Source organism: Falco peregrinus, chromosome 4 (genome assembly GCF_023634155.1).
Source record: "Falco peregrinus isolate bFalPer1 chromosome 4, bFalPer1.pri, whole genome shotgun sequence".
NCBI lineage: Eukaryota > Metazoa > Chordata > Aves > Falconiformes > Falconidae > Falco > Falco peregrinus.
Window position 1 is genome coordinate 73,087,137 of NC_073724.1, and position 27,404 is coordinate 73,114,540.

Consider the following 27,404-nt stretch of genomic DNA (forward strand, 5'->3'; position numbering starts at 1 on the left):
AAAACCAACCCAATCTTAAACAAATGTATGGCTGGAAAATCTCTTTTAGGCTAATTAACACAATTTAGCCTTTTCTATGTAATTTAATTTCTTGATGAGTTCTAATGGAGAAAAGTGCAAATAAATATATGGAAAAAAGCCAGGTAACAGTAGCTGAAACTACATGATAGATCTAACTAACAAAACATTTGTTTCTTATAATTTCACATTTTGGGATGACTAGTGTTACTTTTTCATTGTCAGATTCCTTAGTTTGTGTATTATTAACAAAGAGTGTAAGGCTTGAAAAATTCTGCTGTGATGTTGACAATCTTGTGTTGATTTTTATTCTGTTAAACTGGAGCATATTGTTTGATAATCTTAGAACAGCATACTTGTTGACATCTTGAATCAAGGATTTACAAAGAGAAAAGCTTTGCAGCATGCACACAAATTGCATAGGAGAAAGTGGTTTAATAATACCCTTTTTATATTTGACTTATACTTTAGATCTTTTTTAGTTTGTTAAATCGACTTACAATATTGTATGACAAAGATAAGTACCACAGCAAGAAAGAAAAAGTACTTTACAGACTATAGTTTGCATCTGTGCAATATGAGCTCCACCATCTAATCCTTCCATGCTGTAAAGAAAGCAATTTTCTCTTAAAATAACGTTAAGTTGCTTTTTGTTTGCTGTTACAATGTAAGTGCACACCATTAAACTACAGAGGTGCAAATTAACAATATCATCAAATACAACACAAAAAGTCTGATCCTGTATTTCACATGCAACCCAAACTTCTACTGACGTTTATAACAGCACATAATAATAGAGCAATGGGTTGTTGGTTTTTTTTTCCATACAGTACTATGTTTTTAAATTCATAGTTAACTATGTTATGTAATGAGAAATTACTCCTTTTATAGAACTGAAAAAGAGGTTTCTGGAAAACTGAAATCTGGAAATTAGAGTAAATTCCAGCCACAGAAATAAATTATTGGCGTTCTATGTGACTTTACTGGGCATCTGAAACATTACAGATCCTTTTCCGTTTCCAATAGTGCAACCACAGTTACTGTTGAGAGCAGGGAAACCTTATGGTGAGAGATAGTTAAGGCAATTTATGGCAAAGATAAAGGAAAGCAGTGAGGTAAATAAAAGGTTTTTTGGGCAGCTGTTGACCATAGAACTCCTAAAATATTTAGATTGGAAGTGGCTCATGAGAGTCTACTATTTCCAAGTCCTTGCAAAAAGCAGGTGCATTTAGTGCAGGTTGCTCAGGGCTGCATCCAGTGAGTTTTGAATATTTTCTATGGTGCAGACTACATGATCTCTTTGGGCAGCTTTTGTCGGTGCTTAATATCCTCAGGGTGAATAAAGTTTTGCTAATATCTAATCAGAATTTACCTTATTGTATCAACAGTATGTAGGGATATAAATATTTCATAATGCTGTGACTATACCTAGGCACAGTGCATAATCATGTAACCTAAATATGTGAGAAAATTGACAGTGAAGGGGAAAAAAGAAACAAGTGTAGTTGTTTGTATAAAGTAACAATTAATTTCTAAATAAGGGAAATACTTAAAAATAAGAAAGCTTATGGAAAAGGATTAAGGACCAAGGCAAATCATAGCACGTGGATGTGATGCTTTTGTTTAAGAAAACTGTACTGGAGTCTCAGAGCTAATATATACTATCTAAAAAGTCTTTAAAAGTGACCATAAGAGCCAACATAGACAAGAAGCTAAAGTAACACTTAAGAAAAAAAGTCCTTCCATACTAGGTGCAAAATCAGCAGAAACAATAATTAGTAAAGGAGTAAAATTATTAGATATGTGGAGAAACATGTAATAAGACATAACTAACACTTTCAAAGATAGCTACTTGAAGCATAATAAACCTAAGTTCTTTGAAGTAGTTGATGAGCATACAGATAACTGTCATCAGATTCCTACGGTATGCTTAGACATAGAAAAAACTTTTTATGAAGTATGAAGAAGCTAATTTGAGAGTATAGGGAAGTAAGGATTTTAACATATTTGCAATAGGATGCCACCAGTGACTCAATCCCATAGGGTTCTGTGCTGATGTTTGTATTGTGCCACATATTTTCAAATTACTTTGAAAATGAAGTACACATGACAAAATTTAGCAATGATACAAAATGGTTCAGAATATTAATATATAAATTTATGGAGCCAAATATGGAGGCCTGTTTCACCCATGAAAGATGAAGAAGACTAAGTAGATTTTAACTATGTTCAGCTTGTTTTAAATCTAAACATTAGCAGACTGACATTGCATAACTGGAGAAGCTTTTCTGTTTCCAGTGGCCCAGAAAATACTACTGTTGTTGCTAGTGACAAGGCACAGGCCTTGTACTAGCTGTGCCTTATGCTGACTGTGCAAGGCCTCAGCCATGGCATTTTATTACTAATTTGTTATGGGAACTGGCTGTGAGCTTGACAGCAGGGATCTCCTGCTATGATGTGCCGTTTATGCATGGTCTTGAAAGTACAAGCAGAAGCTGAAAGCAGAGAGGCCTTGGGAACCTGAACAACTCCATGGCAGTCAAGTGTTTTTCCCCTTGATTGAGCAGCGATGCAGACTACCCAAGGAGGTTGTGCTGTATCAATTCTGAAAAGTTTTCAAGATGTGCCTGGACACAGCTCTGAGCAACGTGGCATGAACTCAGAGCTGATCCTTCTTTAAGAAAGGGGGTTAGACTCAAGACCTCCTGAGGTTTGCATGCATACTCAAGAGCTGGATAAAGACTGTTTTTCTGTTTTAAGAAAATTAGAAGCAGCCAAGCAAGGGGTGGGGAGGTGGGGGTGTGGAAATGGAGGAGAGGGATGGGGAAAGCTATACAAGAGGGTAAGTCACCTTCTGCATCCAGGGAAAGTGACAGTCCTCTTAGACATCATGCACTATGTCACCCCAGGGTGGAGGCCAAGAGCTGCAGGCTGTCTAGACTTACCCTTATAAAAGCACCAAACCCTTAATTAGGGGATGGGGAGGTTGAAGCAGGGAAAGGACCTCATGAGGAGCACACAGTGAGCTTAGTGAACAAGAACATCACAGACTGCAGCCATTAGTGCTGACTACATGGCATCAGCTCTGTGATGTTGCATATTCACAGCTGGTATAGGATATGATTGCTAAGGGAGGATTGTTTTCAGTATGCAGTGATAATGATTAACAATGTGTAATAACTAATTATTGTCAATGTGTGATGTTAATTAATGTCAAACTAATAAAGTGTTGTTTTAAGAGTTGGTGATTGACCTGATTTTTCAGTCTTCTAAGCACATCAATCACAGCGCTCTCCGGTTTCCTGATACACACATTGGCATTCAGTTGCAAGAGCTGACTGTGAATGATTGCAGAATGCCCTAAAAGCACCAACTGTTGTTGGCCATTGATAAAAACGTGCTGAAAACCTAATACATGTAATCTTGAAATAGTAGCATTGAATGAGCAATTATTTCTTTAAAAATCTATGAACATTTTTAATGAAAATCTAGATTAGATTCTTTTTTCTGCTGTTTCCTTTTGATGAAGTTTTACGGTAGAAATGCCTGAAAAAGCTGCACCTCAAATATCATATGCTGTATATGTTCTGCCACCAGAAAGTGATTTATAAAATCACAAACTGAACGGAGGATAAGCATGGAAAATCTTTTAATATTATAAGATAATCATGGAACATCCTTTAATATTATAATGCATTAAATTGGGGAAATGGAAAAACTATCAAAGCAGGTGCAATTATCAGCACAAGCAACAGAAATATAGTATTTTACAATGAAATCTGGCTTTATGTAAGATTGTGGAGGTGAAAAGTGTAGAGAGGATCAAAAGTGGTTGTTCAAGTTTATTAGAAAACATGTATAACCTGAAATTTAAGAACACATATTCTACTCAGAAAAACCTGGAGCCTTAGCAAAAAAGAGGCTCAAAGGTGTATCTGGAAGATCGAACTATACACTTATCCCTAATCATCCACTTGCTAGTGTCTTATGATGAAAAACACAGATCATGTTACAAATCTAGAAAATATCAGCTGTAACTGACAATTTCACTGGTGACACTCTATCATATAAATGTTTTCAGGACTGGTGGTAGTGAAGGTAATAATTGCTTCAAGGGAACGTAAATTTGGTCAGTAGGGTTTGTTCCACACTGTACACATTTAATTTATATAAATCTGTAATGAAGATCTTTACAGCTGAGGCAAATTTCCTGGATTCCCTTTTTTGTTAAAGGAAAAAAACCTGGTACTTTTAAGGAAAGACTTATCAGGCCTATTTTAATGTCCACATTGGCATGCACATGCAAGTGTAAAATTGTATCAGTAACCAATGAAAAAAGCTGCATTGGCTCAAGTTCTGAGTAATGCATAAACTCAAATTATGAATGTCAATACATTTCAATGCAGATATTCAAGTGTACAAATCTTCGCAGTACAGGATCCAGGGACCATCAAATGAAACCAGTAAGACCCAAGCTCAAACAAATAAAAAAGCTCCTCCCCCCACCCCACCCCCACCCCCCATTAAAAAATGGCAAACAGCAAATAACATATGTGGGATTCCTATCTAAAAGACATCATCTTTGAAATTAGTTCACATTGTTTCATGAAGACACTGGTACATACTTGGAAGAGATATTAACTGGAAATTACTGAATAGATGAACTATATCGGGCTCAGGACACTCCAAGAGAGAAATAGTAGGGAGCTGGGAAAGGATTGTGGAACTGAGGGAAGCAGTATCATATATACTTGCGTATTTAAAGTTTTCCTAGGTGTCCTGTTATGGCTGCTGTTGAAGATACAATACTAGGCCAGAGGGCAGCTTGGTCAGAACCAGTTTTTGCTTTTCTTATATGTGGTCTTATGCAACCTAAATTCTAACAATCTATATGATAATGGCTTTGAATCCAGCTAGTTCCTATGTCAGTTAGGAGTAGTCTGAGTGATTGTAGTTCCTCTTGTTATGTTTGTGTTAGTCTAATAAAGAGAACATGAGCTTAAACACTGCCACAGTACTGTTAAACTGTAAACATTGTTGGGTTTGGTTTTGACCAATGATATCTGCCAACCTCACAGAAAAATCCCAGTCATAGTCAAAGAACACAGACCAAGATTTGTTCCTGATAAGCAACATGGACAACACCACCATGTTTTGGGGAAGGTAAGAGACATGGTATGTTTGACTGATAGCTGTGCTATGCTACTTGCCCTAAGGAGCAGATGTTGGATAAAGATGCCTTTACTGTTCCAGATATTCAGCTGTTATTCCCTGATAGTCTACTGCATTTCAAGAGCAGAACACAAATCCTCTGTGCCACATCCCTGATAGAAGCCCCAAAGAAAGAGAATTGGGGTTCAGATTGGTTCTGCAAATTTTGTTCACAAGAGTTTGTCCTGGCAGAGGTCTTCTTCCTATAAAATAAAAGGCACTCAGCCTAAGATGGATGTGCCAATTCTTATACATTGCATGCAAGAAACTTTTACTCAGCCTCCTCCTCTTCACAGACTTCTACTGTGCTAGCTTCTCATTTCTTAGCACAACATTTCTGCCTTTCTTGTTTCTGTAAACAAGATGTAACTCAATTTGTGATCTGTAGCTAGCCTCACTAGCACTCAAGGGGTAAATATGCCATGGCTGAAGTGGTATTGAAATTGTTACTGCTCCTTTCCTGTTTCACCACAGAAGTCCCATAGCAGTTCCACTGTAAGGTTGGAGAGGAGAATTAGTGTTTTTTCTTTTCCATCAGCTAATTCACACTGCTGAGGAAGGAGCTGGTGCTTGGGTTTCTAACCCTTGCAAAATGTATCACAAAGGGGGAAGAATGGACCACAAAATCTATTCTGGGCCATTATATGTGTGGAAGATATCAGATCTTTCAAGTATGTTCTGCTCTCAGTGTGACAAAGGTGAGTTTTGATGTAACAGAGAATGAAAGTTTAGAGGGGGTGATGTAAACATGTTTTAATTTCCAGGTTATCTGGTATGTATAAAATAAGGAGGATGTTAGAAGATTTTTACGTGGACAGCAGCAGACATTTTGTTGAACCATATGGTAGTACATTTTTCTCTTCACTGACCATATATTAGGTGACTGAAACATACTTTTTGTCCTAGAGATTTCTCAAGTGCTGCAACTACTGTAAAAAGCAGATATACAAAATCACATATAAAAAAACTCACTGAGTCATTCCCCCATCTGACTTACACAGCCTGTTCTAAACTATTGACTTTTTTCCCCTGTTAGGCTTAAACACAGACTTTGAAACAGACACCAGGAATAGTTGATCTTGCCCTTAGATTCAGTAAGCTCTCCTCAGCATCAGAGATAAGAACTGCAATGTTTATATACATGAGATTACTCTTCCACGTTTCATCCATCATCAGTATGAACTTACAGCCATCTGATAAGATTCCAGCTTCAAGGTTCTATGTAAATATTGGATTCCCATCGTAATAACAAAATTCTCCTTTCCACTCAAATTGCTTCTTTATTTCCAGAAGGTCATCTGAATTATCACAAAAATGCCAGTAATATTTTAATGCTAAAGTCAGCAAGCAAATGTTTCCTCTATCCTGTATTTCAGGTCAAAAGTCTTGTGCCTCATTCACAGTAAATATATACTTGCTAAATGATGCACAGTCCTCAGAGTGATTCATGCCAATAATGCAAATAATTTATCAAAATAAACTGAAAAAGAACACAGGAAAATACACGCAAATACTTGTAGATTATGTGATAGTTCATTGTGGTGGTTTGACCCTGGGTGCATGCCAGGTGCTCACCAAAGGCTCTCTGTCACTCCCCTCCTCAACCAGACAGGGGAGAGAAAATATAACGAAAGACTCATGGGTCAAGATAAGGACAGGGAGATCACTCAGCAGTTACTGTCCCAGGCAAAACAGACTTGACTTGGGGAAAATTAGTTTAATTTATTACCATTCAAATCAGAAAAAAACACACCTTCCTCCCACTCCTCCCTTCTTTCCAGGCTTAACTTAATTCCCAGTTTATCTACCTTCTCCCCTTGAGTGGCACAGGAGAACAGGGAATGGGGGCTATGCTCAGTTAATCATACATTGTTTCTGCTGCTCCTTCCTCCTCACACTCCCCCTGTTCCAGCGCGGGATCCTTCCCCTGGGAGACAGTTCTCCCTGAACTTCTCCAGAGTGAGTCCTTCCCATGGGCTGCAGCTCTTCACACACTGCTCCAGTGTGGGTACCTTCCACAGGATGCAGCTCTTCAGGAATGGACTCCTCCATTCTGGGTTCCTACAGGTCACAAGCCCTGCCAGCAAACCTACTCCAGCGCAGTTTTCCCTCAGGTCACAGCCTCCTTTGGGCATCCACCTGCTCTGGCATGGGGTCCTCCACGGGCTGCAAGTGAGTATCTGTTCCACCATTAACCTCCATGGGCTGCAGGGCACAGCCTGCCTCACCATGGGCTTCACCATGGGCTGCAGAGGAATCTTTGCTCTGCTGCCTGGAGCACCTCCTGCCCCTCCTTCAGCACTGACCTGGGTGTCTGCAGAGTTGTTGCTCTCACATAGTCTCACTCCTCTCCTCCGCTGCAGTTTTGTGCAGATCCCCTCACTGCCACCCCCACCCCCTTTCTTAAATTTGCTATCCCAGAGGCGCTACCATTGTCACTGATGGGCTCAGATTTGGCCAGCAGCAGGTCTGTCTTGGGGCCAGCTGGCCTTGGCTGTCTTGGATGTGGTCTGTCTTGGGGCCAGCTGGCCTTGGCTCTGTTGGATGTGGGGGAAGATTCTGGCATCTTTTCACAGAAGCCACCCCTGCATCTCCCCTTCTACCAAACACTTGCCATGCAAACCCACTACATTCATCTGACTTAGTCTGCAAATACTCTAAAGAGTAGGAATCATGTAAAGGTTGGGTTAGTTTTTTTTCTTTTTTTTTTCTTTCTTTTTTTTTTTTGGTTTTTTTTTTTTTTTTTGGCAGAACGTTACAAGGTATTGATGAAAAATCTGATATTACCTGTGCCAGAAATTTTCTGCTGATAGTGCTTGAACTAAAATGATCTATAGGCTTGCCTTAATATCAAAATATTGGAAAAACTCTGTTAATAAAACATATAGTTCTAGATGACCACACACAAGTGCCCTATCTTGTTACATCAGCTTCTAAAGCAAACCTTCGTTTCACAAGAATGGAAAGCATATGTGTCTCTGCATATAGTAGGTGTTATAAGGTACAAAATATTGCAGTTTAATGTAGCTCTTGGGAGTTGTAAATTATTATAAGCCATGATCTAAATACCTTTTCCAGTAATTATCTTTCATGTAATTAGCAAGGAAAAACAAGATTTTATGCTTGGAGAGTAGCAGCAACGAACTGAATAAATGTTTAGTTCTTTAGCCCAGAAATAACAAGGTACCTGAAGAAAATGTCTAGTTCTTGCTATTTTTTTTTCTCAGTACTGTTTGTGAACATAAGCTTTATATCAATACAGAAATACTGGATTTTCTATGTTGCTCAGCTAGTGACTTACATCTGTCCACCCTCTTCATTCCGTTCTGATTTATATTTTCTTGCTGTCTCTAGAGAAAGGTCTTTTTAATGGAGCCAGCTGCATTTTTCCAGTATTAACACTTCATTGTGTGTTTTGCATAACATTCAACGAACATAATGTTAACAAAGTTCAGGTCATATTATATAAAATTATGACTCTTTATTTTCCACTCATTCTGTATCCAAACTAATTCAGCTGCATAACAGTAGAATGAAATTTGGAAGAATGAAACATTTCATAACTATTTCATTTTAAAAATGTTTGCTCTAATTTAAATATTTTTTCTGTGAAAAAGCTTTTATAACCATGCAAGCTAATATTCTTTGAAATATTAAGAATTTTTAAAAAAACACCTTTGAATAAGTTCTCTGTAATTTTTTAATCATGCTTCAAAACCTGTAAAAAGTAAACAGCAGGGACTTAGAATGAGTAGTGAAAATCAGTAGTTAAGCTGTTATATTGTCAGGAATTGTGTCAAGGGAAATGGCAAAGTCAGTATCTTAAAAATGTATCTCTTTGAAAGTCAACCAACTTAGAAACCAGCTACAAGGGGGACTTAGCTATGACTTAATACTGCATGTCCAAATTCACACAACAGTAGGCAAGTAAAAGGGAGTATGAACATCTTGAGCACAAAGCACTGTGAAAAACATGGTCAAGAGTAAGGAAAACTTGAAATGGAAAAGACCCAGTTTTACTTCTACTAAAAACAACAACAACAACCAAAACCCCCTATCTATTTTAATGAAAGTTACACTGGATTGAAGTGGAAAATTACAGCAATTCTAAGTAACTAAAACCTTGCAAAAGAAAATAACCTGATTCTAATTTTTATTGTAGTAAGTGTAAGGAAAAGACAGACATTCATGTTCAAGCCATTTAAACATAATTTTATTGTTTACCATAAGAAAAAAGGACAGATACAACATCATAAGAATTTCTTGTATAATTTTGGTGAACCACTACATAACATAAAAAAACCTGAGCCAGTTCTTGTTTTTGAAAAAAAAAAAAAAAAAAAAAAAAAAAAGTGCAAGCTATTTTTAAGCAAAAATAGAAGCTACACTGAAAAGAAAAAATAAAATGTTATCCTCTTCTGAAAACCAGAGGCACTCTATGCTACTCCCAAAGAACACAATGCTGACAGAAACAAACTCTCTCTCTCCTGTTTATGCTCAAGGCTATACAACAGAATATCAGTTTGACTTACTCACACTCAGTGTCTCTCCTGGCCTCCTAGTTTCTGACTGAACCTCTTACTCATTTGGTGAGTGTGTACAACAGTAGACTTATCTGTCTGCACTTCCATCAGAATGCTTGGTCAGGTCCTTAACTCTCTATAGAGCTTAAGTGGTGTCAATCTGAATGTCTTACAGGTGTACACAAAATAACAGGGCGGATGTTCCCAGGCTGTCACTCTGGGCTTCAGAGGACAACCTAGGAGTATGGCTCCTTGGGGGAAGTCAGATTGGAGCCCTGAATTAATACAAAACACAAGTACACTGTAGTTTACTTGGACTACCTTTCTGGTGCAGGTATGTGAAGCACTTTGAACATGGAAAAGAACATTTCAACAACTTCACTTTATTTGAGCCACATGACACAACCAGAGACCTTCCCTGCAAGTGTTCACTAACATATTTTCCTGCAATTTTTTTCCCCTTTTTTTCCAATAACATGATGTACCTTTAGATGTAAACTTTCAAATAAATTGTTAAAGGTAGATTTCAGAATTATTGGTAGTTAGGAAGTATGGAAGCTGTTAGTCTTGCTTTCCCAAGGGCTGAGTAAGGATATTTGTCTGTATTTCTCCAGATTTTGTTTAGGTTAAACAGGTTAGTCTTAGAAGTCCAGCACAGCAAAAATGACAACATTTCACCTGGGATGAAGTTGTTCATACTGTAGTTCTTAGTGTTGACCTTAAGTATAAACTACAACAAACAGAAGAACTTTGGACTTTTTTGAAAGCCATTTGTAACAATTCTAGTGAACAGGATAGCTTTCTTGGCAAATTTTGTATGCAGAGAGAGTACTGCATGCAAGGTTTATGAATACACTGTAAAAACAAAACATGGTGTTAAGTGATGACAGTACTGATTGAAACCTCTGGGATTTTTCTTTAAAATCTTTTTGTGACTCAGTACCCTGTAGGGCTGGATTCATTACTGATAACAACTTTATCACAAAATACCATAAAGTAATGACAGTGCTGGGACTGTCATTCTAATTTTGCTGCTATTATATGATCTTCAATGGAAAATAGGCTAATAGGTGAGCAGTGTTGTGTTTCTGTGGCCTTTTAGGGTTTATAGGCAAGAGTATCCTGTTATAAAGATTGTACAATCCTATCTTACACATAGATCCCGATCCTTTATGCAAATTTCTGAAGAATTTTTAGTAAGATACTGATGAAGCAGCTTTCTTCCTAAATGTGAGCTATGCCTTCATCAGTTTCCTTAGGGATAACACCTATATCACCTTTTCATTAATAGGTGAATTGTCATTAATTCAGATATATTTCAGATACTGGTATCACCTACAGTCACTCAGGGCACAACTGCAGATGCAAAAGTTAAACCATGAGGAAGTCCCTCATTACCAAGCAAGCTGTTATTTAACACCACAGAAAGAGCAGAAACAGTTTAACTTTCTCAAGTTTTGATCTGATTTCCCCAGGGTGTGCTGAGTTGTTACCTGGTTGTAGAAGCTTTTGCATGCTAATGAAGATTTTTCAGATTGCTTTTTTTAAAAGAAAGACCAACTTTATAGGCTTGAAAATTACAGGTGGTAAAAGGAGAAAACAAATATAGTCTGATGAGTGAATGATTTTAAGGGTCTTTTCCAATGTAAATGATTCTATGATTCTCTAAAATAACTGTGACTAAAGGTTCTGCACACACTGCCTCCACCTACTTGTTAGTGGAGAAACAGTGGATGCAAGTTTGTGAAGGGTATGATTTTCACTCTGGTCAGAACTGGAGTTTCTTCTAGGGAACATTATACTTCATAACGAGGGAATAAAGCTAAAACTGCATTGGGGAGTGGGGTGGTGTTTGAGGGTGTTTGCTTTGTTTCTTAACAATTCTAATAAACTTGAAGATCTGTTACTCACTGATCCCTTAGATCAACACTGCAAATCATATAACATTGCAGTTGTTTCTACGGACGTGTATTGCTTACACTGTTATTCCAACAGACTTCAGTAGGATAAAATTCTCTGTAAATTACAGATTCATGCCATACTAAATGAGTTGGTTACTTTATTTCAGTGTATTGGAGCGACTGTAAGATTCCTACTTTAGTAGAAGGACCCTAAGGTATAGGAAGACTTTTTTTGCTTAAAATTCCAAGCACAATGCACAATCAACATATGAAGATAAGTCTTCTAAAGAGAAATATTAATTTCTTTTGAAGCCAGATAAGATTTTTTCCAATTATTTTGGCTGATATTTTATTCTAATTCATGTCCTAAAAGTTAACTATTTAAATCTAAGCTGTTAACCTTAAGGCATTCCATATAGCAAATTAACAAACAGGTAAAACCCCAAAGGAATATATTTTCAGCATAAAATAGACACGCCTAATTCTTTCCATTAGCTATAAAAGGAATCTAGGATTACTAGTCTGTAGATAACTCTGCCTTCATTTAACAAGGCAGCCTTCTAGCTTTGAACTTGCTGGCTATTATTCTTCTTTTCATTAAGGTTTTGACAAGAGACACTCTTACAAATCCAGCTGCTACAGATGAACTAGCAACATTTCCCTTCTATTTTACTAGCTAACTGCTGGTGGTCTCCATCCCTCACTGTCTCCTGGCAGGTATGTCCTCATCACAGTGGATTCAGTGCAAAGTCCATCTGCTTACACTACACCCCATCATTGCCAGCTATTTTAAAAGATAAATTAGCTAAATTTTCACTGAAGCAGCTCATCTCCTTTCCTCCCTCTCTGTTATAAAGGTAGAAGCTTCTAGCTGGGAGACACTAACAAAAGTTGAGGAAGATACAGAGAGTAGTGGATCATAAATTATTACAGCTAGTTATCTAGTTGAAAATAGAACTTCTACACATTTGAAATCTTATCATAACCATTCTTGCACTATATTAATCCAGCTATACTAGTGAAAACAAGATGGTTTTCACAATGTGTATACCATGTTTGTTGTGGTAAGCATACTCGACATTTAAGAGTTGAATATACAGTGCTTTCATTAATCACAGTTTAAGACAAATGCTGTATAGCAAGCACTGAAGATGTCTCTGGGAAAAAAGAAATGTTTTATCTTGGCTTAGCTGTTCTTAGGATATTAGAAAAGTTCTGATTGTCTTACTCATGACAAACAAAGTGATTCAATCACATTTTTTTCCAGTAAAAGGCACTCTAAGATTAGCCCAGAAATTGTTTTTTAAAATATTGTTTCCCATTCTAAAAATAAAATAAAAATCTAGAGGCTTGCATTTGTTAAAAGCAAATATTGTTTGAAGGGAAAACATGGTTAATGAGAAAATAGAAATTACTAAAAGCATATAGTACTTTTAAAAAAGGGTACTAAATATAAATTCAATTTGGAAACAGAAAAAAGTAGTGGTGTTTCTAAATTTCTGTAGTATTTTAGACTGTGTTTAACATATTGTAAGTTGAAAAAAGAAACAGGAAGTGGTAATGCCTATGTAATAAGATTCATATTCTAAACCCATTCATTCAGTTGAATTTCAGCTTCTGTTTATCTGTTCATTAAAAATAGATTGGACCCAAAAATGTGTTACAGTAAACGTCACAGAGGATCGTAGCATCTGAGAATTTCCCTTCACCAATTCATTAATCAAATGCAACTGCACTACTCTTTTAGGCTCTTCATCTTCCTTCTCCTGCTTAGGGAACAAAATGGAATAAAAAAGGAGGTCAGAAAATTTTGGAGTCTTCTTTCATGTGATACAGCTTGCCTTGTTTTGTGTGTTTCTTCCCTGTTTCCATGAGCTAAAAGTTTCTGAATTAAATGATGAAGCATATGTCAAAATTCTTTATAAAGTATTGAAAAACTGGGGATTCCAAAACTAATCTAAGTTTAAATGTATGGAATTAGATTGGGCTGTAATGTTTATGAAAATAAAATCAAGAGAATTAATGCTGGGAAAGCAAAATGTCTTTGCAGAAATAACACTGTTATTTTCCTCTTTATAACTCAAGTTGCTACAGAAAGGTGTTCTGAATAACTACTGAGACATCCTAAATTAGTATTGAGTCTAGATTTCAGGTACATAAAAGGAGCTTGAAAATGCAAGGTTAAGCTTATCACAGTTTATGACAACAATAGAAGAGAAGCTAGTTTTTTCTCTCATTGGAATAACATAAATATTAGCAATATTTTAGAATTTCAGAGGATTTGTTTGTCCTAATTAATGGCCTAATTTTAATGTGTATCATTTATTGAAAAAGTGTGTGTGTGTGTGTGTGTGTGAGTAGAATAATTTTGTATGTGAGAGTAATTCACTTATACATCCCTAATTTACAGGTGCTTCATTCATATGTATCTCAGACTTACAAAGGTGGGTGAAACAGCTACATTACCTTCACAGGGTATATGGGGTAAATAGGTGTATGGGTCCCTTAATGGGATGAAACAGAACAATAGGAAATATATGAGGGCACGCTCACTGCAGAACTGGTTTTGGTTGGTTTGTTTGTTTTCCATTTATTTTTTCTTACTCTAGCTTTTCTCACCACCACCACCACCCCCCCACCCCCTTTTTTTCCTCTTATTTTTTTCTTTTTTCTTTTTATCCCCTTGGTTTTTAGGGCAAGTACACAGCAACACTTGAGAATAGCGTACTGCTCTTAAACCAAGCTTTTCTGTCCCAGAGAAGTGCACTCCTACTAGGTCACAGAGCCATGCTCCTTCACCTTCAGATTTTTCACAGCCACAGCAGCAGCTCATTGTTGTTGCACAGTAATTCACCTTCAATGTAGGGCCAGAGTTTTCTTTCAGGTGAGTTTTGTCATTCATATGGAAGATAGGAAACTCATTGGAAAGGTGCAAGCTGACAATTTACATCTTCTTTCTTTCTTTCTTTAGGTTTCATTAAAATCAAATTATTCCTTTGTATAAGACGTTTTCCAAAGAAGGTTATTTTTTTGGAAGTGTTCTGATTAGGTGTGTTTGTTGTTGATTCCATTCTACTGTGGAGCTACAAGTTACAAATTAACCCAGTTTTATACCCCATATTTATGCTTTGTTTGCAGGGGACAGAGGTCTGAAAAGCACGTGAATTGTATTATATATGCATATATGTTTACTATCTATATTTATTTAGAATTTATACATGCATAACCAGTGGTTAAATATTTCCTAAAAATGAGGAAAGAATCTGATAGTCTCCCAAACTTCACTAGACAAGAAAAAGTGCAGAGACATAGAACATATTCTGGGGAAGTAGAAACAGGATAATTACTGTCTTGTAAGCAAAAAGAGACTGAGCAAAAATGATACTATCTTTCTTTATCACTGTGGCCAGTAGAGATACTCTAATAAGCAGAAATGAGCTAAAACCCCAGAGTAATAGGGATATTTGGTAGACCTGAAATAAAAGGTTATTCCACAGAAGAAAAGAACTGCCTTTGTTAACTAAGAAGAAGCAACATTTATATGGTCATTTTTTATTATCATCTTTGCACCGCAGAATACAAACAAACTCCTATTTTATTTATTCTAAATAAGAGGAAAACATGACTATATTTGTATTGTAATGTGGTATCATATAGTTGTTCTGAGATATTTTCCCTATTTAATTTTGCATTGCAAATTCCTCAGATTTTATGTATCAACAGTATAACACTAACCATTTTAATTACAATGATAAGTTTCCTGCATCAAATAAAATGGAGACACCATTTTATGAGCTCAGATTATATAAACACTTGACTTCTGCTAAATATTCTGGTAACATCCAGGCAGAGTAAATCTGTTTTACCACTGAATAATCTATATTTGCTGAAGTGATCCACTGATTTAAAGTGGTTGTTACTGGGCAACCTTAGCATAGCTGACACAGTGGAAATAAGTGGTGGGGAAAAAATGCCTCTGAAAGTGCTGTGTGCCATGTTTCTGGCATAAAGCCAAATGACACTGAGAGATTTGGCATTATGACTTTGTGACATAAAAGCAAAGAGTATTATATGTCATAGAGGGGTTTTTTTTTTACATTTTCAGTGCCACAAATTTCAAACATTGCTGAAAGCTTACAGCTTTCACTTTTTTTAAGCTAGATTTTGCTTACTAAGAAAATAATTGGCCATAGAAAATATAATTATATTTGCAACTATAACTTCAAACCCCCCCAAATGGTACAAAATATTTTAATTTCTGAGGTTTTTAAATATTTATTTAAAATTATTTTTATTGGACATAGAGTGCATTGATATGATAAAATTTAATTTTATGAAAAGTCCTCATTTTGTCTGATATGCATACTATGTGTGAACTAAGTACAATATGTCAGTCAGATATTTCATAGTTTAGATATGCTGAACATTATCTGGCCTTGGATGCTATTTCCTACTATCAAAAAACTCTAGCATGTCTTATATCCAGTCTAACTTCTTGCATGTACTTACAATCCTTAAGCATATTTTATACAAGCACAAATATTTATTCTCAGATGTTCAGAAATACCTATATTTCTTGTATTTTCTTTCAACACAGTGTTCATTTTTTTCTCAAATCTATTACTCATTCATCTCAAAGAAACGTACGATGTCCTTTGATTTTTCTGTAAGTATCTACGTGTTCGTTTTTGATATTTGGGTTAAAAATGGCTTCTCACATCATTAGGAAGCAAAATGGCTGCATTTAAGGTCTAACTGATGTTGTCTTCTCTTTTTATTATGGAGCTTGTTGCAGAATTGCAATTTTTGCTTCCTCTTAAGCACAAAAATTAATTTAGTATTGCTTCAGTTTTCACTGTGTGCACTTTGGGCACATTGGTGCTTAGTAACACAAAGAACAGTGGATGATCTGTTCTTTGTCAGTTCTGGGAGTATTTTTGTTTAGTTTCATTATTATTTTAATAATAATGAAACACTGGTCAACCAGAATGTTTAGAAATCTTAATGTAGGGCTTTGTGATGTGTATTTCCAAGGATATGACTTTAGTGTCTATTCTTTGAGAACAAGAGAGTATTAGACAATGTATGACAGTTTTAAGCTGAATTTGCAAATATAATGTGTATATTTGCATCCAGTAGACATTTACATGTGCTATATCTAACATTTATATGAAGTAATTTTAATGTGTATAAGTTTTGTGCAAATCACAAGAGACCTGCTGTAATATTTAAGAGGTATCAGATTGGCATCATGGACTGCTTATCTCAGCATATTAAGTATCTATAATGGTATGAAAATTATCTTTATATAACAAATGACTCCTTGCAAAGAACAATAGGGTGGAAGAGGTAAATATTTAAGAAAAATACATTGTCTCCTATTAATCATAACAAGGCTGTCTTGGGAATTATCTGCTTCTTAGATTGCATGATACTGTTTTTGAGGGAAGCTGATTCGTGTGGACTTATGATCCAGAATCTGTCTTCTCTCTGCTGGTATTCTTGTTTGTAGTTCCAGCAGGTGTTCCAAAGATTCAGACACACACACACATGCACGTGCATGAACACAAGCAGCCAACCTATCAGTGCAAGCAGAGAGCTTTACACACTGCCATGCAAACTTCAGTAGCACTCATGTAAACATGAACGTGGACTGCCCAGACTTGTTCCTCCTTCCTGGATGACCAAGATTGGCATTGCTTAATGATAACATACACAGAAACACACACACACTGTCTAGATGCACAACCACACCACAGTCATAGATCCTTCAAATATTAGCATGGACTCTGAACCCATCCAGTACCCATGGTCAGACCTTCCTTGGTCAATGTCTCAGACCTGGGTATTTCCAGACACAGATTTCCTCCCACTCACTGTCTAGTGAAGCTTGATGGCCAGCTACTCCAGCCAGCAAAGCCCAACCATGCATCTGGTGCTTCCCCTAAACATCCTATTACAAGTTTTCTACATTCCCATAATAAGCTTTACATAATCCCACAAGCCACTTCAGATATCCCAGGATAAGTCTGCCTTTCCCAAGGGGCCCACGACAATCTTATTTCCCTTTTCCTTAACAGCTACAAAGTTCAGTATGAGCATCTCTGGAGCTACACTTGAGGGGTTCCTTCAACAGCCCATCAGTCAGTGACCTAACAGTTCTGGTCTTGGTATTGTGACCATTATCCTTTGCTTTCTAGGGTTTGCATACCTGTATGTTTAACCTATTTTCCTGTCTCTTATTTATTTTTTTTTAAATGCTGAATCTTTGTTAACTATTCTCACAAACCAGAGGTCCTTACCATACAGGTACCCTTAAATCCCACATATCATTCCGATTTCACATACACTTGCAACCCTATCTTGAAATCAAGATGACTCCATTTTTTCAGTAGATCATAGAATAGTATGATTAAAACAGAACCATGGACTAACCACATGAAACTTCAATATGTTAAAATTAGCCAAAGTAAAGGGGCATTCCCCTTCAGTTTGAAATGAGGAGATAACAGCAAGCCTAATGTACTTAAGAGCAGAATGACCATAACCCATTAATATGATGCAGCTATGAAAAAAAGAAACCCTAATTTTAGAATATATGAGGTGAGATATTTCTGGCAGGGATGGTAATAAAAATATCTATCTTTGCTTCAATATATCTCACCTGGTGGGATGGCGCTTAAATTATTATGGACAATTCAGGTCACCTACATTCTAAAAACAGAATATACAAGGAAAAGGGGCTCCAGTATTTCAGGATGAGACAATAAAATGCTGGTATAATCTAATAGAAGGAGGACTGTGGGGGATAATTCTGTTCACTTCTAAAAAAATATATGTAAGCTATTGAGCAATATTAGCACTAAAGTAAAGAGACACCAACTGGACATTAGTAAGTCTTGTCTTTAACCCTCAGAAAGATTATATTTTAGAACTTAGCTTCCACATCAGGACAGAGGGAATAAAAGTCTAAGTAATTATAAGAAGACTGTATGTTATTAGACAGCACTGGATTCTACAACAGAAGGTACAATTTTTAATCCTATATTTTCCTTGTTTCAAAATGATGGTAGACAATGATCAAGGTCATGGAGCCTGTCCTCACATTTTTCTGAGAGAGGTTAGTGGGAGAGAAGAGAGTGATCTTTGGATAAGCATCTACTCCTTCAAAGATGCTTTAAGCTGTGTCTCAGCTGTAGTGGAGATCAGGTCTGTCATGTATCTTGAGCCTCTGGTCCCTCAGAAATTTGGACCCAAGATGTGATGTGCAGTGATTCATCATTTCACTCAGCGACCAGAGAACGCAGATGGAAAGAAAGGGAAAGTACATGAATACAGGACATAGGCAGGACATATGCTGCAACTTGTAAAGCACTCTGAGTTTTTATGAGATAGATGTAGTCTTTTTATATTTAGTGGAGAATTAGAGAAGAAGTGGTTTGTATGGGTGTGTGGGTGTATGTCGTGGTAACAGAGGTTTAAGACAGGAATCAAAACTGTTTGCTTGGAACTACGGAACACAAAAATAGATGCTTTTTCTGGGACCTTTAAAATAATAATAAGAATAACAACAACAATGAAATTGATTTAATTATTTGTCCTCCATTGCTGAAAACTTTAATAGTAATATGGGCCAGCATTTCAGCTGCTCTGTACCTTCAGAGCCAGCCTTTCCTATAAAGCTCTGACTTTAATTAAGTATCAGGACAAAAGCTAGAAAGTTGCAAGACCTGCTCACTTTTTAGAAACTCTGATGCTGGCATGCTGGAAATAAAAATACAGTACATATACAGATGACTAACAGGACTATTTTATCTAATTATAACTCTCCTAAAAAAGTAATCATGCAGCTGAAGTCCAACCTGAAGAAAAAAAAAAAAAACAAAAAAAAAAGAAAATGACAAGGAAAGACATAAGATTTTACTATAATACCTATGATTTACAAATTTCAGACTGAATTTGAAAGTCTAGGAATGCCAGAGTGAAGTTAAAGAACAGTCAGTTGTTTATAGCAGGGGCTATAAAGATCTGTCATGATTTTAAGAAATGTTGCCAGCTGGGGTTTAAAAGTTTCTGAGCTGAAATGCAAACTGATTTAATTTGTGGATTTAGAGTATCTGTGTGCTAATAAAATACTTCTGCTGCTTTCTTTTTAATGTTGTGGACCACTGAAAATATTTCCTTTCAGACTACAGCATATTCTCCACTGTACAACTCTTAAAAATAGCTGAAATACTCAGCATGTATCTAACTGATGCTGCATAACTATAGCAACAAGACCTTGAGGAAAACCACCTGGGGAGAAAATTCTTTAAAGAAAAAGTTGATTAAAAAAAGTGGGTTTAGGGAAAACCTTACTAAAGCTATAGAATAATCTAAACAGAAGAATCATCAAGGCATAAAATATACTTCCTCAAAATCAGCCTGAAAGAAAGCAGAAACCTCTCAGAAGTGACAACTACTCTGAGAAACAGGATAATCCATACATAACATGGGGAATATTTTGGAGTAGTGTGAAATGAAGTGACAAAGTCGTTCATGTAGTCAGAAAAACCAGCAAACACTACTGATTACTTGGGACTAGATTCAACAGACAATTAAGGCATTGTGCTCCTAAGCATCACACAATGTAGGTTTTACATGTGTGAGTCCCAAAGCAAAATTTGGCTAGTGTGGAATGCCTGAGCTCCTAGTCTAATGCACTGAAGAATTAAATGACTCAGAATGGCAGAATTTATAGCAATCAGCCTACAATTGCCTGAAGCAGCTAGTAGAAGACTTTGTAAAAGAGAGCTGTGTCTCCACATTAAACCTTTACATATGCCCAAAGACCTGAGCTGCAGGAAAAAGCTATTTCAGCACAGAATTTGCAGCCCACAGACATTTCCTCATTTAGGGAGTTTGCAAGAATTCAGCAAAGGAGGTTTTACTTCTTTCTTTCATAAGACATTAGAGAATCTTCTTTTGGAAAAAAGGGCTTTAATAAATAGCACACTTGTGTGATACATGAGATTCCTGTTCCAGTGTTTTCATAACACAGTTCAAATTCTATACTTTCAAGAAAGTGTTACAAGCAGAGCTATATGCCACTTTACGATGAAAAATAGTATTTCTTTCCTGTCAATGTTGTCTACATTAACAAAATAAATAACACTGAGTAAAAACAATTACCTGGATATTAGAGGAGATGCAAGAAGGAATTTTAACAATCTAACCCAGTAAAAGCAGTTGTAATTTGGGAGAGTAGAGCACTATGTTTGATGCATGTTCAAGTGGAATTTTTATATTTTATCCGATGACTGTCATGACCAGAATCAAATCATAAGCTACTGCAGCTGGATGAAACATCTCTACTTTTATGTTATAGTAATGTCAGTCTGCATACAGTCTTAGTATCAAAAATGATCATTTGAGCATCACTACTTTCAGAGATACAGAAAGCATGATATAAATATGAGATGTAGGTATTTCTACTTTTTTTTTTTTTTTCCACTCCTTTATCTGAGAATCAACCTAGGGATAAATGGAGACAGCTACAAACTGTATGTACACCCCATATAAAACCCTGACCCACTTCTGGGAGGCAGCAGAAACAGTAGTTCACAAGAGAGTTGTTCAGTGGGAAAACTTCAGTTCAGTACCAGCCAGGATTGTTTATCCCACTCCTCATCTTGAGTGAATCTGGGATGTACCACAGGGGAAGAAAGACTCACCTTTTACAAATTAAAAAAGTAAGTTGTCAGGGAAGAATTCCGATGCTTTTTCTGTTATTCATTTCCCACAAACTTTTACTCTTTTTTAAGTAACAAAAAGAAAAGGTAAAAAAAAAAAATATATATAAAACAAGAAAGGTACAAGATATTATGAGGCAGAACACATATTTCAATTTTGTAATGAAATTATATGTGTTTTAATTAATATATATAACATTTATATATAATTATATATAATTAATATAATAATGTTATTATTAATATGAATTATATTAATATTATTATTTAGCATTCTGAGTCAAATACTGTCTTTAGCAACAAACATGTTTTTGATTGTAGGATCAGTTTGCTTTTCTAACTAACAACAGATACTACTCTGCAATACAAAGTAATCATTTTTGTTGAAGATTTATTTTAAGAAATGGTGGAAGGTTAGAAAAAAGACATTTTAAAAACATCATCAAGTTATTGGCTGCTATTAGCAAGAGAAACACATTTCACCTTTACTATGCAAAAATTGAGTTTGAAGCAGAGATCTGTAGGAATTTCTTATAAATTATTTGAAATAATTTGAAAGCAAAAGGAGCCAGGGGTCCAGTTCTCTCCTCAAAAACAGTTAAAATATTCCCTCCATAGGTAAAGTAACAAAACAGCTCTTCCAGGCAGAGCCTGGAATCCCATCTAACTAAAAACACATCGGAAACTCTCTTCCTGTTCCAAATAGCATGCTGTTATACTAAAGGTGGTACTCTCACATCTCAAAACAGTAGCAACTACATTGCAGACACATAAGTCTGCTGTTGGCTCTATCCCACTCTGCCTTATTTCAGTTTTTATTTAATTCTTTTAGTGTACTAGGAGGTCTTTGGGATTTAGTCTCAATGCATTAATAATTTAAATATAATCATCACTTCGTGGAACATCTGTCTTTCTTCTATCACTTGAGCTACCTTTAATTCCTCTGGCAGTTTAGTAGCACTGAGGTTTGAAGTTCACATTATAACTCAGTTGAAAGTTAGTGTGAAATGAAGCTGTGAAGTTCAACAAACTATCACAGAGGATTATTCAAGAATATGGATCCAAGTCAACAATATAAAGAACACCAATGCAGATAAGAGAAACTTTTTTTCTCTCTTTGAAGTCCTTAGCCGTTATCCTTAGACCATGGGATAATTAGATCATAAGCTAATTGAAACATACAAATTAATTGCACTGATTGTTATTTATATGAGATGATAGTCTCTTCCTGACAAATCTGCTTTGATGAGGCAAAGGAAGCACTTGACATTTTGCCACTGAAAGTTAATTGCTCTCCTGCACCAATTAAAATGACACAGTATTTGAACTGAATTGCTTAATGCGCTGTTCCAAAGTAAAAAAAAAAGCAATGCATAACCTAAGGTGTCCATGCTTTTAAAGCACAATGTGTCAGTTTGACCGAACTTGTAATAAATCTAAAAATCCTTTAGCAACCAATGATTTTTTGCAGAAAGTTCTTAATTATTTAGGAAAAAAAATGATGATTTTGCAGTAAACTAATGACGGGCTGATGATTCCTCAATGCTGGCATCAGCTTTGAAGGAAATTTTCTGGGATTTCCTAGACCTAGAGAAGGAAAAATAAATAATGCAAGTAACAAAGACTAAACTTAAGCAAGAGTAATGGAGTTGAAATGGCAAGTGGAACAAATGAGCCTGACCATGACTGCAAGCTGTTCTGAACTCCTTTCTTGCTATTCATCTTTCTTACAAAAGCAAGGGCAGCAGTACATCACAGAACACCAGAATAAATGCTATTATGGTTCTGCATGTGAACAGGGACCATAAGATTCTAATGCCCCAACACACCAGTTCTCCCTTTGTAATACAATTCATAGCCCTTCATTTCTGGTTCTTCCACCACTGGTTACTTCCAGAGAACAGCCAAACAGGCGCCACTAGCCAAACAGTGTCTTCAAGTCCAACGGTAAATGTAGCATTTAAGGCAATAGTCACTAGACTACAAAAAAGTACCATTATATCTATTCACTGTTCATTATAAAATGTATAACCAACTTTGCAAGGTGAGGCTAGAATCCAGGTTTCTATTTTGTACTGTAACAGCTGATCTAGATATCCATATGCTTTCTTCATTTCTTCATAGCAAGAATTTTTCTTCCCTTGTGCATTGTTTCAGTTTTAACACGAGAATTTAAATTCCTCTTTCTAGTTAAACTGCCTTCCACCTTCACTTCATTGTTATCTGTACCTGGATAGCTATGCTATTTTTATAATAGATCGCAGAGGACAGCACTTCAGGCTGAGATATCAGTATACACACAAAGAGAAACGGAATGACTTCTGGAGTGAGTAGGGATCCAGCTCTTCCTGCAGAGACTAACACAATGTTAACATTCCCAGCCATACAGCAGGCACACCATCCAGTCACTGCCCCCTTCCTATCATCACTGTGGATACATATTTCTTTGACTTGATGGCCTGAAGCCATAAACGGATTTTGCCTTTCAGCCTCAGTGAACGCCATCAGGACTGCTTACTTGAATGCTTAAAAGCACTCTTCTTTATCTTAGTCTCCTGGGCTACTATTTTGGGGTGGGGTTTTTTGTTTGTTTTTTTTTCTTTCTTCTTCCCCCAGTTTTTGAACTTCCATATAAGGTTTGTAGGCAATTTATTACTTGAAATAAGTTCCAAATGCCCTCAAAACACAGCTCTAATAATTATAGCAAACACAAAACATCACTGTTTCATTGTGTACTATTCTTTACCTTTTGACAATATGCTGCTGTTTATGGTGAAAGAAACCCATGATGGGCATCTTGGGTGATATTTTTTTCCTTCAGAAATAAATGGCAAAACTTCACCTGAGTTCCATAATATCAAGGTTTCATACCTTGCTTTATTACTTATGCTCAATGTCTCATATATCACATTATTCAACCAATTAAATGCCTTTATTCTCTGTAGTATTACAGTACCCAATTATTCAGATTTTTAAAATAACGGTAACCCTTGAACTGAAATTATTTTAAAATAAACTTGTGAATTTCAGCAATTATCAAGTTAGAACTATTTTTAAAATAATAAAGATCAAAAGATAGAATTAACATATTAGAAAACTTGTTCTGTTTCATATTATTATTTACAGTTCATGTAGTCTGTTTTTGCTGCAGTTGAACAGCTAGAAAAAATAGTTGATTTTAATTCTAGAGATGTTAAATCATGTTTTGGCATATTCTTGATTATCACATTAATCAAGTCAATACATGCAGTAAATTTCTCCTTTAGATAAATACAAAATGGCTCTAGACTGCAAGCAAAAAATTGAAGGAAATATTTTAACATGAGGTCTGTTGAGCTGTTTTCTCTAATTGAAGGAGCTAGCTATCAGAGAAATGCTGAATCAGTTTTTTTTCATTCAGCTACTCCTGAGAAGGATGAGCTCTTGGTGGGTGAAACAAGAAATTGATTAAATAAAGCCCTGGCACCCTGGTCTTTTTTAATAAAGCTTTATTAAGCCAATTCAAGGAAAGAGATGACTCTTCAGAGTTTTTGCTGAAAATATACCACCAAAAAACCCCTAGCTGTAGAAATATCTTGTGAACTGGCCAAAATAACAAAATCATTCCAAACAGACACCCTGGGAACTATTCAACTCACCTCATTCTCTTGCAGTATTGTGAAAGTTATTGTAAAAGGAAATAAAAAAAATGCTAAAGAACTGTAGGAGATGAAATTGTGATTTTCTCTGAGTCTGATGGAAGTGGGACTCTGAGATCTAGGACATGAAAAAGAAGCTGCTATACAAAACATATTCCCGATGGAAACCTGATGAAAAGGTGCAGCTGAAGAAAGTAGTAACAACTTTTAATTAGGCCACCCATGCTGGGTAAAACCATGTCCTGGTCTGAGTTGGGATAGAGTTAATTTTCTTCTTAGTAACTGGTGCAGTATTGTGTTTTGGATTTGGTGTGAGAACAATGTTGTTTGCACACAGATGGTTTGGTTGTTGCTCGGTGATGTTTATACTAAGTCAAAGACTTTTCAGTTCCTTGGGCCCTGCCAGCGAAGGGGCTGGAGGGGCACAGGGAATTGGGAGGGGACACAGCCAGGACAGCTGACCCCAACTAGCCAAAGGGATATTCCATACCATTGAATGTCATGATAAGTGTATATAAGCTGGGGAAAGAAGAAGAAGGAAAGGGTGATATTCTGTGTTACAGCATTTGGTTTCCCGAGTAACCGTTATGCGTGATGGAGCCTGCTTTCCTAGGGATGGCTGAACACCTGCTTCCCAATAGAAGGTGGTGAATGAATTCCTTGTTCTGTTTTGCATAGGTGTACGGCTTTTGTTTTACCTATTGAACTGTCTTTATCTCAACCTACAAATTTTCTCACTTCTACTTTTCCGATCCTCTCCCCCATCCTACTGTGGTGGGAGTGAGTGAGTGGCTCTATGGTGCTTGGTCTCCAACTCAGGTTAAACCACAATAAATGGCAAGCATAACAGGAAAAAGTAAATTAGTTTGCTATAATCTAACTGTATCAAACTTTTCCTCACTGTTATCATAGGGGTTTATTTTAACTTGACCTTACAGTTTTATGAATTTACATCTGGTACAATTAACTTCTTTGTTAATTATTGGTAAAGTTAGTTTGATCAATGAGGTAATATGGTCATTGACTACACTCAGTAAATTTCAGTTACCAATAATAAATTTACTCCTATTAATTCAGGTTGTCAAAAGATGGGAGGCAAAAACTTACTCAGCAAATACTTGTTTATACATTCATTATATATTTTTGCAGTTTATTTGTATTATTTCTTGACACTGCTCCAGTGTTCACAAACTCCAGTATGGGTCCTTCCCATGGGCTGCAGTTCTTCAAGAACTGCTCCAACATGGATCCATTCCATGGAGTACAGTCCTTCAGAAACAGACTGCTGCAGCGTGGGTCTCCAATGGGTCACAGTTCCTGTCAGAAAACCTACTACTGTGTAGGGTCTCAGTGGGCTGAAGCTTCTCTCAGAGTATATCCACCTGCTTCAGCATGGGGTCCTCTATGGGCTGCAGGTGAATATCTGGTCCAATGTGGTCCTCCCTGGACTGCAGGGACACAGCCTGTATCACCATGGCTTTTACTGTGGACTGCAGAGGAATCTCTCTCTGCTCCAGCACCTGGAGTACCTCTTCCCCTTCTCTCTTCAGTGACCTTGGTCTCTGGATCCCTGTTTCTCTCACATTTTATTATTCTCTCTCACAGCTGCTACCACTGTTATTTACCCTTTCTTAAATATCACAGTGGCACTACCAACATTGCTAATTGTCTCAGTTTTGGGCTCTGTCCAACATACGAGCATCTTCTGGTGTCTTCTCACAGAAACTAGACCATTCCACTGCCAAAACCTCGCCATGTAAACACGTTACACAATTCTTCCAGAAAATAAACACAAAAATTATGGAGGTTTGGCACTTGGTAGTGTTTTCTGATTGTTTTATGTTTTCAATATGGTTGAAAAAACACATTTTTTCAGAAATATAAAAGAAAAGGGAGAAATATAAAAGAAAAGGGAAAAATGCAACTCTGCAGGATACACTATGCTGAAAAGGGCTGATTCTGCAGGAATTTCGGTGATCTTACTGTCTAGTGTCACTTTTATGTCATTTAAAAAACTACTGATGCATACAGTACTGAATGAGTATTAAATAGTATTGGGATAATGATGGGTAAGTGTACATGGCTAGATATTAGACTTTTTCCCATTCTGCTAAAAGAACTTTCAAATTGAAAAAGATCAAGTTCTGTGTAACAGGAAGTAAACTGATTTAGAAAGAAAGCACTAAGATGATTTTTCATTTTCCTGTGTTTGCTTCATAGTCACGCAACTTTCTGAAGTCTTGAGTTCCTTTTCAGTACAGTTAAGATGTACAGAGAGCTGCAAGAGAATTTTTAACTTCAGACACTGCTTGGAGCCATGGATCTCTTTTTGCAGTGAAGCTTAGTATGTCTGTCTGGAGAAGAGTATGTTCATTCTTATTA